Genomic DNA, 15,454 nt, shown 5'->3' with positions numbered 1-15,454 from the left:
AGAATTAAAGGAATCTAGCATCCTTCTTGAAAGAACTAATGATGCCAAAATCCAGCTAATCAAGACATAAATCTAAGTAAAGAATAGTACCTATAATAAAGGATCAGTGGTGGAGACTGAATCTATTTAAATTTAGAACTAAGCCAAAACAAATGGGGGAACTATATTTGCAAAATAAAATGTAAACGGGGCTGGGGCAGGGGCTCTGGGGGAAGGGGCCAAGCCTGCCTCAGCATGGCTCACCAGCCCAGTGCACTGATGCTCAAGTGTAAAATGGTTGGCAACATGGTGGTGGGCAAGACGTGCCTACTCATGAGCTATGCCAGTGAAGACTTCCTGGAGGAGTGTGTGCCCACCATCTTTGACCATGGAAATACACAGTTAGTGTCACGGTAGGGGGCAAGCAGTATCTCCTGGGACTCTATAACACGTCTGGAGAGGAAGACTGTGACTGTCTGAGGCCTTTATCTTATCCCATGACAGATGTCTTCCTTATACGCCTCTCTGTGGTAAATCCAGCCTTATTTCAAACTGTGAAAGAAGAGAAGATACCAGAATTTAAGGAATACACGCAAAATGTACCTTTTTTATTAACAGGAACTCAGATTGAAATTCAAGGTGACCCCAAAACTTTAGCAAGACTGAACACTACGAAAGAAAAATCTGTATGTCGGAACAAGGACAGAAATTAGCGAAAGAGATAGTAGCATGCTGGTATGTGGAATGTTCAGCGGGATTTGAAGGCTGTCTTTGATGAGGTTATCATAGCCATTTTAAGTCCAAAGAAACACACAGTAAAAAAAAAAAGATTAAGATGTATAAAATGTTTATGTGAGAAATGTCTTCAATGGCCAAGGAAACTGTCTATTTCTCTCAGAAAGTATAGGAATGCTACAATAACACTCAGAACTCTTATTGATAATGCAGCAGTTTAAAACGTGGGGTGGTTTAATGTAATATTATTACAAAGTCAATAAAAAATAAAAAAATTAATAAAAAAAAAAAAAAACGTGGGGTGGGGGGTGGGGAACAAACAAACAAAACAAAAACAAAAACAAAAACCTACCCTCAGAATTCTATATAGTTAAAAATGTTTCTTAAAGGTCCTTGAAGAAGTAAATAGCATCTAAAGCCACAATCTATTATAAATACTTTATTTCAACTAGAAAGTACAATCTCTCAGGGGTTTCATAGTTTAAAAAGCTACAGCCTCGGGAAGTAGATATAGTTCAGTGGTTGTGTGCCTGCTTCCCATGTATGAGGTCGTGGGTTCAATCCCCAGGATCTCCTAGGAAAAAAAAAAAAAGCTACAATCACATTATGTTGTAACCACATAAAAAAAACTCTGCTGTAAATGGAACTGCTTGGCTTTGACCATACATATTTCTGCTCAGTCTTTATGAAATCTGCACAAAGAAGTATCTTTTCCCTTTGTTCCAATTAATTGTTCTTCATGTAAGTCACTTTCTATTCCAGTAATAAATACCCAGAGTGGTGAAATAACAAGGCCAGCCATATAGCCAAATGCTGTTCCAAGTGTACAAGACATGGACCATACCTGAGGAAAGAATGAATGTATGACATTGAAAAAGAGCAAATGTTTTTTGTTTTTTGGGTTTGTTTGTTTGTTTTTGTTTTTGCAAATGTTTTATTATTTGAGCACAAGTTAAGTGTAACCCAAATATTTCTGTATTAAAGCTTAATGTGCTTTCTTCAAGAATGCCAATGGTGTAACAAGGTCATAATTGCATTCACCATGTATTCACCAGGTACAGTGAATGTGCCACGATGATGGAAGAGGTTGTTGATGTGTGAGGAGTGGGGTGAGGGGGATGAAGGTATATGGGGACCTCCTTTTTTTAAATGTAACATTTAAAAGAAAATAAAGAAGAAGAAAAAAAAATAATTGCATTTACACTCAACACTAAAAAGTTGCACATTTTAGTTAATGTGCATTAGACTGTAACAACGTGCCTTTTCCCAGTAAAGAGAGAAAAAAGATACCCAACCCTCAGTGCTTCCTTCAGGACAATGACTGAAATCATGGACTATACTTCAAGTCAGTGTGGGAAATATTATTCATCTGTGCCAGAAGAAGGAGAGGCAACCCACATCAATTGTTATCACAGAGGGAAATCAGAGCTGCACTTACGCTCAGAAAGAGGGAATGGTCAGAGAAAAAACACATCCCTTAGTATTGGAGGTATCAATCAAGCATCAAAGTGTGATCTACAGGTATCCCAACCTGCTGAGAACATCTCTAAGGACCTCTACGTAGAAGCATAGCCAAGGACCTATTCTGTCACTGTGGGTTCAAATAACTTAACCAAGAGGACTGATGTGGTAGCAGTTAACTCAGGACAAAAGCGTGGACTTGGTCTTCCCTGTATGATGTTGACCTTCACCTGGACTGTAGTATAATACCTTTTTTTAAGTAGCCAGGAGATGGCCTTCATGTGATTTTCTCATTATTTACACATTAATTCTGCTTTCATTGCTGACGATAGAGGTCCTGCCTTCCTGGGAATTGGAGTTGGTCTCTTTCAGTGCCTATTTTAATTCTCTGCTCCCCCCACCACTTGGGTATCCTTTTGACTGAAAGTAATAATATAATGATATTGAGTGGTTTTTAGTGCTTTCTTCCCAAATGAAGACTAATTATGATAATAAAGAGAGAGATTCAGAAAAAGAAAAACCTGTAACAATGCTTTTGACAATTGAAGATTTAGTTTAATGCTCCCCAAATTGCATGAGATACATACTAAAATTATAAATTAAAATTTTGGATCAGATTTTGCCATTAAAAAATAAAATAGGGGAGCAGATGTGGCTCAAGCAATTGAGCACCTGCTTCCCACATGGGAAGGTCCCCAGGTTCAGTTCCCAGTGCCTCCGAAAAACAAAAAAGCAAACAAATGAAAAAACCAATTCAAGGGAGCCAACGTGGCTCAGTGGTTCAATTCCCAACCCCTGTACCCCAATAAATAAATTAATTAATTAAAAATATATAAACACTACAAACCTTGGCAAAGTAAAAATAATGAGTAACAAAAATTAGGAAACTGGGGAGAGGATATGGAAGATGTATAACTGTATTAATCCCTCACACCTTGATGATGGCAGTCAGTTGTTTTAGTTTGCCAAAGGGATGCCTGGTCAAAGTATCAGAAATGGGTTGGCTTTAATAAAGGGGATTTATTTGGGGTAGACGCTTACAGTTCCAAAGCTATGAAATATCCAAACTGAGGTACCATAAGAGGTGCTTTCTCACCAAGTCAGCTACTGTTGGTTGTGTTGTCTAGGCATGTGGCAAAGCAAGATGGTCACCAATCTCTGCCGAGGTTTCAGCCTTACCCTCTGAGCTCAGCGCCTCCTCTTGAGCTGCTCCATGGGCACAGCCCCTTGTGGGCTACATGCTTAAGAAATTCTCTAGTTCTCTCTCACATGGCAGGATAAAATATGGCAGCTTCAGCGGTCAATGTGCCAACTGGGCCCTGAGCCTCAGCAGAGTTACAGCACCTACTCTCCAGTTCATTGCACTCACCCAGGACAGCTAACAAGGAGGTGAGGATGGGTAACCACCATACCAAGGAACCAAGAGAGTCTACAACTGCAAGGAAGAGAGTTCCATCCATCAGCCATACAGGATCGAAGCCAGGGGTGGAGTGGGCATCACCATCCCAGAATCCTCAGGATTGAGGAATAAAATATGGACTAGAGTGGACTCACTGGTATTCTACTATCGAGTTACGGTGATTCTAGCAATGGAAGAAATTATATCATTGATTTGGAGACAGTGGTCACTGAAGGTGCTGAAGTCAAGAAGATGGGAAAAACGGTTATAATACGGGGGTCTTTTCAGGACTTGTAATTGTCCTGAATGATGTTGCAATGGCAGATACAGGCCATTATATATCCTGCCATAACCTACAGAATGGAGTTGGAGAGAGTGTAAACTACAATGCAAACTCTAATCTGTGCTGTGTGTGGGAGGAGTACGGGGTATGGGTAGTGGGGCATAAGGGAATCCCCTATGTTTTTTTAATGTAACATTTTATGTAACCTATGTATCTTTTAAAAATAAATTTAAATTTTTAAATATTTTTTAAATGGCAGATTCCTTTTTCTGTGTCTGTTTTTCTCTGTTTCTTGTTTATATCAGACCCTACAAGAGGCCAGTGATGCAACATGAATCATGTCTCACTGATGAAGTCCAAACAAAAACCCAGAATCAATCTTAACAAGTAATGTAATCACAGGGCCCTCAATGGAATTTAATCTAATCAAAGAGTACCACACCCAAAGGAATAATTAGTTTAAAAACATAATCTTTCTCTTTTTGGGATACATAACATAATCTCAAACTTCCAAATCAATCAACATTTCTAAAATTAAAATGAGTGTTTTAAAACAACAACCATGGGAAGCGGACTTGGCCCAGTGATTAGGGCGTCCGTCTACCACATGGGAGGTCTGCGGTTCAAACCCCGGGCCTCCTTGACCCATGTGGAGCTGGCCCATGTGCAGTGCTGATGAGCACAAGGAGTGCCGGGTCACGCAGGGGTGTCCCCCGCATAGGGGAGCCCCATGCACAAGGAGTGCACCCCATAAGGAGAGCCGCCCAGCACGAAGGAAAGTGCAGCCTGCCCAGGAATGGTGCCGCCCACACGGAGAGCTGACACAACAAGATGATACAACAAAGAGCAACACAGATTCCCGTGCGGTTGACAACAGAAGCGGGCAAAGAAGACGCAGCAAATAGACACAGAGAACAGACAACTGGGGCGGGGGAGGAAGGGGAGAGAAATAAATAAATAAATCTTTAAAAAAAAAAATAAACAATAACCATAAGCTTTGTTTATAGAGTATCTTTATTACTCATCACAACTCTAACTGCTAGGCATGATAATTTCTGGTTTACACATGAGGCTCAGAGGGATAAAGCCTTTTGTCTAAAATCACATATGCCAAAAGGACCAAAGTCAAGATTTGAACTCCAACCTCCCTGATTCTTTCCACTGAACCACTATAATGTCATATAGTCAGAGAAGGCAATTAAATCATTGTAATTAAGCTTTCTCTGTATTTCCACAATCTTGGATTATTCTCTGGATGCTTGATGGTATAAAAAAAGCTTGTAAGTGACTTGGTCTCTGGAATAAAATCCACTTTCCATAAATGAAGCCAACCATCTGTAGGAAACTAAGAGACCATCTATAAAATTGTGTTTGGGAACACAAAAAACTATTCCAATTAAGATAATCTGGGAGTAATCTCAAAGCCACAGGCCTGGAAACTGATGACAATTTAGTAAATGGAAACCATATCAATTGTAATGTATCCTGTTTGAATAGGAGGAGTTGAGTAGTCAAGCATTGAAACTTGAAAGGGAATGTCACTGTCCAGGAGTGAGAAGTCTTAACTAAAAAAATCAAACATCATTCCTTGGCAAGGGAACCTCTAGAGTGCAGTGGTTCTCAACCTTTGCTGCACATTAGAATTGTCTCAACAGGTTTTAAAATAATATTCCTACCTGGGCCTTACCACAGACATCTAAGCAGAATCTCAGTGGTATCAGTCATGAATATTTAACAAACTCTTCCTAGGTGATTCTAATGTACAACCAGGGTTGAGAAACACAGCAAAAGTAAATATATTGCCTAAGTTCATAGACAGAAAGTTCTCTTTTGAGATTGATTCACTTTGTTTGCTCTGATTCCAGGCCTGATACGTGACTTCCCATGTGACCTGCTCACAGGGACAGAGAAAATGCCCCAATATCCTTATGTGAGTGTTCTTGTTTGCTTTGAAAATTAAATTGGCCGTTGTTTTAGTTTGCTAGGCTGCCAAAAAGCAATATACCAGTAATAGGTTGGCTTTTTAAATGGGGATTTATTAATTTACAAGCTTTCAGTTCTGTGGCCATGAAAATGTCCAAATCAAGGCATCATCAGGTCATGAGTTCTCCCCAAAGACCAGCTGCAAGCAATCCTGGACATCTCTGTCACATGGCAAGGCACATGGAGGTGTCTGCTGGTCTCTCCCTTCTCTTTCATGTTTTGTTGCTTTCAGTTTCTGGCTTCATTGGCTTTCTCCCTGCTTCTGTCAATTTCTCTCTGCTTCTCTTTCCATATTTATCCCATTTATAAAGGATTCCAGTGAAAGGATTAAGATTCATCCTGGGCCACACCATAAATCAAAGTAACCTAACCAAAAGTCCCACTCTCAATAGGTTTACACTCACAAGAATGGACCAACTTTGAGAACATGATTTTCTAGGGTACATATAATCTCAAACTACCACAAGCTTGCAAGTAAGACTTTCTTTCCTGAAAGTTAATAAATGGACTTCTGGTTTATATGCTATGCACAGTGAACTTTGTTAATGTGAGTCCGAGGATATTTCTCTAATCTGAGAGATACATCATTTCTTCATGTGCCATAGAATCAAGATTTTGAGCTTGTCAGGACACCGTACCGAGGTAATGCCAGCCTGTGGGGCTGAGTCCAAGTGGCCAGCTGACCTTTCCCAGGAGCAACCCCTTGGCCTAATGTAGGCCTTTATTCTTCTCACCGAGATTGTAAGCCCCTTAAGAGCACAAGCCATGGCTCCTCTTTGCTCATCTCTTACTTCTGCCTAGCACAATGCTGGGCAGTTCTAGAAACTTCCTAAGTGACCGGAAATATTAATGAAGAAATGAATGTATTTATTCTGTATGTATGAGGATATATCTTTGTATTGCAGAATCTGCCCTCAGATGGAAGAGAAGCTGGGGAATCTAATCATTGGGATCTACAATCCTAGATTGGATGCCAGGTACCAAGTGAGGCACCTCAAATCTGAGACTTTGAAAAGGGGAGCCTGGGATGAGGAATTATTCTTAGTTAACACTCCTTTGTCTTTCCAATCAAAGATATTGTTGGTGGCGGACTTGGCCCAGTGGTTAGGGTGTCCGTCTACCACATGGGAGGTCCGCGGTTCAAATCCCGGCCTCCTTGACCTGTATGGAGCTGGCCCATGCACAGTGCTGATGTGCACACGGAGTGCCATGCCATGCAGGGGTGTCCCCCACATAGGGGAGCCCCACGTGCAAGGAGTGCGCCCCATAAGGAAAGCCACCCAGCGTGAAACAAAGTGCAGCCTGCCCAGGAATGGTGCTGCACACATGGAGAGCTGACACAGCAAGATGACACAACAAAAAGAAACACAGATTCCCATGCCGCTGACAACAGCAGAAGCGGACAAAGAAGAAGACGCAGCAAATAGACACAGAGAACAGACAACTGGGGTGGGGGAGAGAAATAAATAAATAAATAAATAAATCTTTAAAAACACACATACGGGAAATGGACTTTGGCCCAGTGGTTAGGGCGTCCGTCTACCACACGGGAGGTCCGTGGTTCAAGCCCCGGGCCTCCTTGACCCGTGTGGAGCTGGCCCATGCGCAGCGCTGATGCGCGCAGGGAGTGCCGTGCTACACAGGGGTGTCCCCCGCGTAGGGGAGCCCCACGCGCAAGGAGTGCGCCCATAAGGAGAGCCGCCCAGCGCGAAGGAGGGAGCAGCCTGCCGAGGAATGGCGCCGCCCACACTTCCCGTGCCGCTGACGACAACAGAAGCGGACAAAGAAACAAGACGCAGCAAAAAGACACAGAAAACAGACAACCGGGGGAGGGGAGGGGAATTAAATAAATTTTTTAAAAAAATCTTTAAAAAAAAAAACAAAACACACATACACACACACACAAAACAAAGATATTGTATTTCCCAGAATATCTTCACTGACTTCTCTATATCCCTCTAAGCTAATCAGTTCCTCTTCTCAGTAATCTCATAATCCCCTCTGCTTTCTTCTATCATAGCCATTATCACAGTGCATTAAAATTGCCCATTTACACATCTGTCTCCCATCATACCAGACAGGAAACTCTTGAGGGCAGGTACTGTCTTAGTAACCTTTGAATTCCCAAGGCATGATAGTAACAGTTCAATAAATTGTACACATAATTCTGAGTGTTCCTGTTTTTTATCTCTTCCTTATATTTGGAGAATTTTTTATCTTATGAGTCTTGGTGGAAGACAGAGCCTAATATAGAAGTAGAAAACACAGGATGCTAGATTCTCAACCTCTCTTCCAGGCAAGCAAGGTCATATGTACTCCAATCAGATACATCCCGCCCCAAACTTTAAATCAGGAGTTTGGTGACCTGGAAAAGCAGGGACCATGGAGAATCCATTATAGGGGACAGCAGCAAGCTACTAAGTTTCCAGGGGTAGTGGCAGTAAGCAGGACCCAAAGTGGGCAGAACCAATGGTCATGGCAGCAATGTCTTTGCCAGACTAGTTTGGTGTTGAGATTTTGGTTGTGGACTGGCAGTCCTCACTGCCTTGCCTCTCTTTTCATTACCTGTTTTCCAAACCTATTGCTGTGGCCTTCCCTATGACTCTGTGAAATCCTCAGTGACCTTTTCATAAATTCCTTTTCTCCTGAAATTAGCAAGAGTCAGTTGCTATTGCTTACTACTTAGAACTCTGACTGCATTTAGTGAATGAAGCAATAGCTGAATAAAGTATTTTCTTCACACACACAAAGCAGGCATTAAAATAAGATGACTATATGCAAATAGAGGAAGATGAAAAGGAAGAGTCAAAAGGTGAAGCCACAGAGTTAGATCTCATATTGTAATGGTTTGGTTGAGGATAAGCAAGGGTTGGGAAAATATATTGTTACCCATTGATACATGACACTCTGCAGGGTCAATGACAGATTTCACTCCAGGGCAGGGGGATGGTTCTCCTTGAGGTAACTCTTCTTAGGCTTCTCTCTGACCAGAAGAAGAAAAAAAAAAGCAGGACCCTAAGAAAGGAATGGAATTGGAGATCCAAAGCAGAAGGTAAGAAGAGAAGCCTGGAAGATTTCCCTAAGCCCCATGAAAGTGTTTTTATGGTCCCCAAGATGGAAGATGCCAGCCTCAAATGAACACTTTGCAATAGGCCATGATGGAGAGAAGCTGGACTTAGGCAGCAAGATTTCGGTTCAAAATATCACCTCCTCACTTGCTTGATATATAATTTTGGGCAAACTACTTAATTTCTTTGAGCCTTCATTTATAAAATGAAGATGGAAAATAATAGCTCATGGAGTTCTTAGGATTGAATTAAATAAGAAAGCTTATATAAAGCTGCCTAGTACATAATAACTGTCAATCCCTTTCTTCTCCTTTTTGCCTTGGGCTCGGGAAAGAAAGAGGGACTGTGAACCTAGTGAGAAGGGTGAAGATCAACTTCTTGGTCCAAAGCACAATGTTCAAAGAGTGTGACTGAGCTCAGACATGCTCTGGACTGGGTGGGGATTTGAGTGGCAAGTTAGCAAGTAGACAAGGCAGCCAGTGTCTAAGCCCCAAGCAATACCAGTAAGAGTCTGATGGGAGGAACACTGTGGTTCTGGGTTATCATTCTATTCACAGCTCCGCAGCAGCCAGAGGCCAAGATAATAAGCAGGGCCCACTCCCACCTCCACCCAAACTTGGATCAGTAGGACTAAGGCAGACTGGTAATCATAGGATAAGTACACTAAGGGGGAGAACTGCAGCTAAAGACCAGTTGTACAAAATGAGCCAGGGTTCATACCTGACCTATTCAATACCAGGTCTAATTCTCAGCCCTACCTACCCCTGGAGGTGAGGTAGCCTGCCCCTAAATTGATTAGGATTTGGTTCCGAACTGAACAGAGCTTTGCCTTTGGTTTGATGGTATAACACTAATAATAGTTATAATTTATGAGTGATTTATGAGTGTCCCAGGATTTTCTCTTCCCACCTCATATAACAATCCTTGGAGGTGGGAAATTTTTTTTTTTTTTTCAAAGAAGGAAATTGAGTTCCAGAGAGATACAGCAACTTGTCTAAAATTATACAGTTGAAAAGTGGTAGGGGAAAGTGGTGAAGCTCAGTGGTTGAGCACCTGCTTCGCATGTACAAGGTCCCATGTTCAATCCCTGGTACCTCCTAAAAAAAAAAAAATAGGTAGGACCAGAAGTTTGACAAATTCTAAAGTTTGCCTGCTGATGAAAAGAAGAGGTTTTAATTGTTGGGAACGCAAAGAAATTCCTAAGAAGGAGTTTTCTAATATTGCAAGAGATCCCTTACAAGCACAATATAGCTCCTAGAATCTTGATAAGCAGCCCAGTTTCAAACCTTTGATACTTTTACCAGATACTCTTATAACAGAGGTTTCAGCCTTGTTGAATACTTTCACAGGAAACATCTGCCCAAATATTTTGAAGGTTGAAAAGTGTCCCAAGAGGGAGAGGGAAAAGCACAAGGCCAATCACAAGCATGGTGATAAGTCCAGGTACCAGGTGGACTGAAGCACAGAGAAAACGCAGGCTTCCTGCTTTCCACCCCCTCTGGAAGCCTGCTGTGGTAAAATAAACTCTTTCCAAGACTCAGGTTCCCAGGTTAGTGATCTGGTTTTCTTCTAATAGGAAATGAATTCTTGTTCAATCAGAGGGTGAGGGAAGGGGAGATTATTTCTAATTACACTAAATACATCGGCGGGAAGGTTCAGACAGGTCATGTCTTCACAATCAAGAGATCTCCACTTTCTTCTTGGAGTCAGTCACAGCCCAGCCACAGGATAGACATTCTTTCTTTGAGTGTTTACAAGAGAATAAGAATCAATTAAAAACAGATTTTAAAAATCCTTTTCTGTTTAAAGAAACTGACATAATAGAAGCAAGATTGAGTCCCTGTCGAGAAAAGGCTCTCTGAACCTTCCTGAGTTCAAATCAAAAGCACTTTTAAGGTCTCTCAATAAACCAAGTCACTGGCCCCAAATAGAAAATTGCTCCCATGAAAGAAGAATTTTATTCAAAAATTTTTAATGAGATGTCTTTGAGTCGAATTAGTCTGTAATTGCCCTAAACGTATTCTTCAGACTCATTGTTCTTTATATTTCTACTTCTCATGCAGCCACTGAAAACCACTCCCATGTGCCAGGCACCGTTCTAGGTACTGTGAGAAGCCTTATTCTCTAATGGCTTCCAGTCTGGGGAGGGGATGGACAGGCACTCATTGATGGTACAAGGGAGTTGTGGCAGTTTGAAATTATTTTATGAACCCCAAAAAGAGAAATACTATGTTTTAAACTAATCCATTCCTGTGGGTGCGAGGCCCATTTGACTGGATTATGCCAGTGGGGTGTGATTCATGTTGTCTCCACCCTCTTGCTCGGTCTAATATAAAGGGAGACACAGAGGAAAAGAGGAGCCAGCATTTTTGATTCTGCAGTGTGAGAGAGAGGATTGCTTAAGCATGAAGCCCCCAAGAGGCTGGGCCTGTGGAGCAGCTCAAGAAGAGACAGTGAACCCAGAGAGAAGGCAGAAACCCAGGCAGAGATCGGCGGCCATATTGCTTCACCACGAGGCAACAAGCCAGGATCAACGGCAGCTAACTTTGGTGAGAAAGCATCTCTGATGGTGCTTCAGTTTGGACTTTTCACAGTCTTGGGAACTGTAAGGTTTTACCCTAAATAAATAGTCTTTATAAAAGCCAAAACATTTCTAGTACTTTGCATTGGCAGCCCCTTGCCAAACTAAAACAGGAGTGAAGAAAAGGATGGGACAAGAAGGAAGTTCTCAAGGGGACTGAGCATAGAACACCCAGTTTGTGGGTTCTAAATTGGAATTGGGATTTTGGGGTCCCTGAGTGGGAAGGACAGCCCAGTGATGGGCTGGGGGGAGGGGGGAGAATCCTCCTTTGTTTAGGGAAAGAAGGGTTTTCCCCTGTTTTTCTTCTCCTGTGTCTTTGCTTTAGCCTCTGCCATGCTGCCTATCTGTCCATTCATTCAACCAGCATTTACTACTGCCAAGGGCTAGGAACTTTCTGTTTTCTCATTCAACCCTCACAATAACCCTGTGAAGGTGGAAGTCTTGCTCCTTGGAAAAGCAGAAGGCAAAGAAAGTTAAGTAACTTACTCAAGGTCACACCACTAATATATGGTTCAACTAATATTTTCCCTTAATCTGTCTCTGAAAGACTGTGCACTTTCCACTATACTCAAAAGCCAGATTTCTTAGAGCTGAGTTAGATAAGACCCCTGCCCTTGAGCAACTCACAGTTCAGTGGAGAAGACATGAATAGTTTGTTCACTCATTCAGCCATTCAACAACATTTATTGAGTGCCTACCATGTGCTGGGTGTTGAATCAGACATAGTTCCCTGCCTTCAAGGAATTTATGATCGCAGGAAGAGCAGACCAATACACAGAATATTGTAATCCAGATAAATAACAATATCATATGATATATCCTCTAAGAAAAGGCATCATAGGGCTTCAGGGAAGAAGAAAGAGAGGAATTCTCCCTGGGATGGCTGGAAATGGTTCCACAAAGGAGGGGGTACCTCTTTGAGTGTAGATGTAAAGAATGCATAGGAATTTGCCATGACTTGCCTCTGAGCCTTTACACATGCTGTTCGTCTACATAGACCAGCCTCCCTGTTCCCCTTCCTCACCTGGTTAACACCACACACCCTTCTGGTATCACCTTGAGTGACACTTTTTCCTGGAAGCCTTCCTTTATTTGCCTTTTCTCCATCCCACCTCCCAGACTACAGACTTACTGATATATTAGCTCTCTTGTTTGTTGTGTGAGGAGCAGTGAGAAGTTCAGTGTGATTGAAGCACACAAGCACATGTCTCACAAGAAATATTTATGGAATGGATGAATGAAAGAACTGTAATTTCACCCAGAAAAGTAGGCTTTAACCGTACTATCAAATCTCACCTAAATTCACACCACTGGTTATTTGATTGGCCCTCATCACATTTTCCCTCTCTCTACGTGATTACCTCCTACTCATTTTTCCTAATTTCTCATTATCCTGGAATCCTTTCCTGATGCCTCCAGTCTAGGTCATGTGCTTACCACTCTCTATTGTGCCTTTCTGGAATCAGAAATGTCAGGCAGAGAGATCTGGGGTGCTAATACTGCTGATTTCCAGATTAAAGTCCACCGGTTGGAGCCCCAATCCTGAGTAACAGGTCCCAAATTGGAGGTAACTTTGAGGGTTATCTCTTCCCCCATTGGAAACTGGTCTGTTCTTGAGCCTCCCAGCTTCTAGGATCTTGTTTGTTACTCCACAGAGGGCTTTGATGGGGAGGACGACAATGTCACTGACCCCAGCCTGAATCTCTTCACCTGGATAACTCATGCGCACCCCGAATTCTACTTATCCAAAACTGAAATACTAGAAAGCACTTGAGTTTGGGAATCAAACAGACCTGGATTTGGGTCTGCATTTTGACACATGAACTTTGGGCAAGGTATTTCACCTCTCTGAACCTCAGTTTCCTCAACTGAAAGCCTGGAGGTTTTGGAACAGGTTTTGGATTGCAACGATCTGGTTCATGTTTTAGAAAGATCCCTCTTGCAGCTGTGTGGGGGATGGGCTAGAGGAGAGAAACCAGAGGCAGTTCAGAGGCTGCTGAACAGAAGTGTTTCCAATTACCAGTCAGGCTGGCCTGGGCAGCACACTCTCCACTGTGACCCTGGAGTCAACCTCATGCTGTTGCCTAGCAACTCACCTGCATCACCCAGGGATCTGAAGCTGGGGCCCCACCGAGGAAGGGGAAATGATCAGTTTAATTACAAAGTCTCAGGGGAATCGTGCATCAGCTCTTTCCTCACTCACTGGACTCTCACCAAGTGCCAGGCCCTGTGCTAGGTACTGGGAATTTAAACATGAATAAAACACTGCTTCACTCCTCAAGAAACTCTCACATGTAGCAGGATGGACAGATATCTTTATTTATTCATTGAGTGCTCATAGACAATAGGATGGATAAGTTTGTAGTAGTATATTCACACAAATCAATAGTATACACACAGCATTAAAATTAACAACATACAGCCGCACAAAAAAGTATGGAATATTGATGAGTGAAACATATGAGTGAAAGAAGCTAAACAGAAAAGAGTACATTCTATATGATCCCATTTAGATCAAGCAAAAACAGGCGACACTAATCTATGCTGTTAGGAGTCAGGACTGGAGGCAGGGGAGATAGTGCGGGAAGTGGGGGGTGTGGAAGGGTTTCTGAAGCCCTGGGAATGTTCTGTTCATGGATCTGGGTTGAGGTTACATGGTGTGTTCTGTTTGTGAAAATTTATCAATGCTGTGCACTTGTGATATCTTTGCTGCATGCATAGTATACGTTGATAAAAAGTTTTTAAAAAAAGAAATATTTATTGAACATTTACGGCTGGTGTTCTAGACAGACACTTAAAGAAAAATTTATAATGGATCTGAAGAGCACAGAAAAAGGACTCCGGATCAATTGCACGCTATGTGTGGCAAGGGGACAGAAGCAGGGCTTTCCAAAGGAGGGGCTTGAATCAAGTGGGGGTCTACAAGGCAGGGAGAGGATGCACCCGAAACAGGGAGGAAGAGGCAGGATGCAAAGCATGGGACCCAAACACTTCTGGAGGGCCTGGAATAACACTAACAATACCTAAGTATGTGTGATGTGCCAGGTACTGTTTGAAATACTTTACATGTTTTAAATCACTTAATCCACCAACCACACAATGAGGTAAGCACTGTTATTAACCCCATTTTACAGATAAGGAAATGGAGGCACAGAGGCATTCATTAACTGGCTTAAGACAGTGAATGGCAGAATTGGGTTGAACACCCTGACAGGTCCCTGCAGAGGCTGTGACCTTGACTTCTGCATTGCTCTGCGCAGGTTATGTGGTCACAGACTAAGTTAAGGGAAGGGTAATTAAACTAGGGGGTAACAGATTAACATAATCAGAATTCTGTATTACAAAGATTATTTTGGATGCTCTGTGAAAAATGGACTGGAAGGGGTAAGGGTGGAGGCAGGGAGACCAAGGAGAAAGCCACTCCAGGAGTCCAGGTCAGAGACACTGAGGCTTAGACGAAAGTGGAGGCCAAGGAGAGGAGGGAGTTTTAGAAGTAAGTGACAGAATCTATCTGCTTTGCATTTTACACACACTGCTAGAAACAAAATCAATGAAAAGCACAAATTAGAGTATTTTATTTTATTTCATCTTACGTTTTATGGTAATTTTTTTTCCAGCTTCAGGTGCAGAGTTGAGTTAAACATATTCCTCAGTTCATGGGACGCTGTTAGGTTTGGCCTCGAAATACCTCTCTCTTGTTTTATTTATTTATTTATTCTTTTTTACAAACTTTCCCTCACCACTACTATAGGTAACTCTTCTATTATGTCTATCGTGTAACCATTTCTATTGTTCTAGCAAAATGTGCATTTTCATTTTGTGTGCACATATTTTGCATTTATGTAAGTGGTGCCGAGCTCTGTGTCTCATCCTGTGTGGCACTTTGCACACCATACTACATTTTTCAGTATCTATCTCTGCTGCGATGTGTATGTTTAGTTTGTTGTTTCTAATTGTCCCCTAGG

At 42.0% G+C, this 15,454-nt stretch overlaps 1 pseudogene; it reads left to right on the top strand.

Annotated features, from left to right (window-relative positions):
- The first annotated feature begins 222 nt into the window (after window positions 1-222).
- On the top strand, window positions 223-3,361 carry LOC101441892 (rho-related GTP-binding protein RhoQ pseudogene; annotated as a pseudogene).
- The last annotated feature ends 12,093 nt before the right edge of the window (window positions 3,362-15,454 follow it).

Source organism: Dasypus novemcinctus, chromosome 9, assembly GCF_030445035.2.
Source record: "Dasypus novemcinctus isolate mDasNov1 chromosome 9, mDasNov1.1.hap2, whole genome shotgun sequence".
Lineage (NCBI taxonomy): Eukaryota > Metazoa > Chordata > Mammalia > Cingulata > Dasypodidae > Dasypus > Dasypus novemcinctus.
Note: the sequence above shows the minus strand (reverse complement) of the source record. Positions and strands in the feature narration are given on the sequence as shown.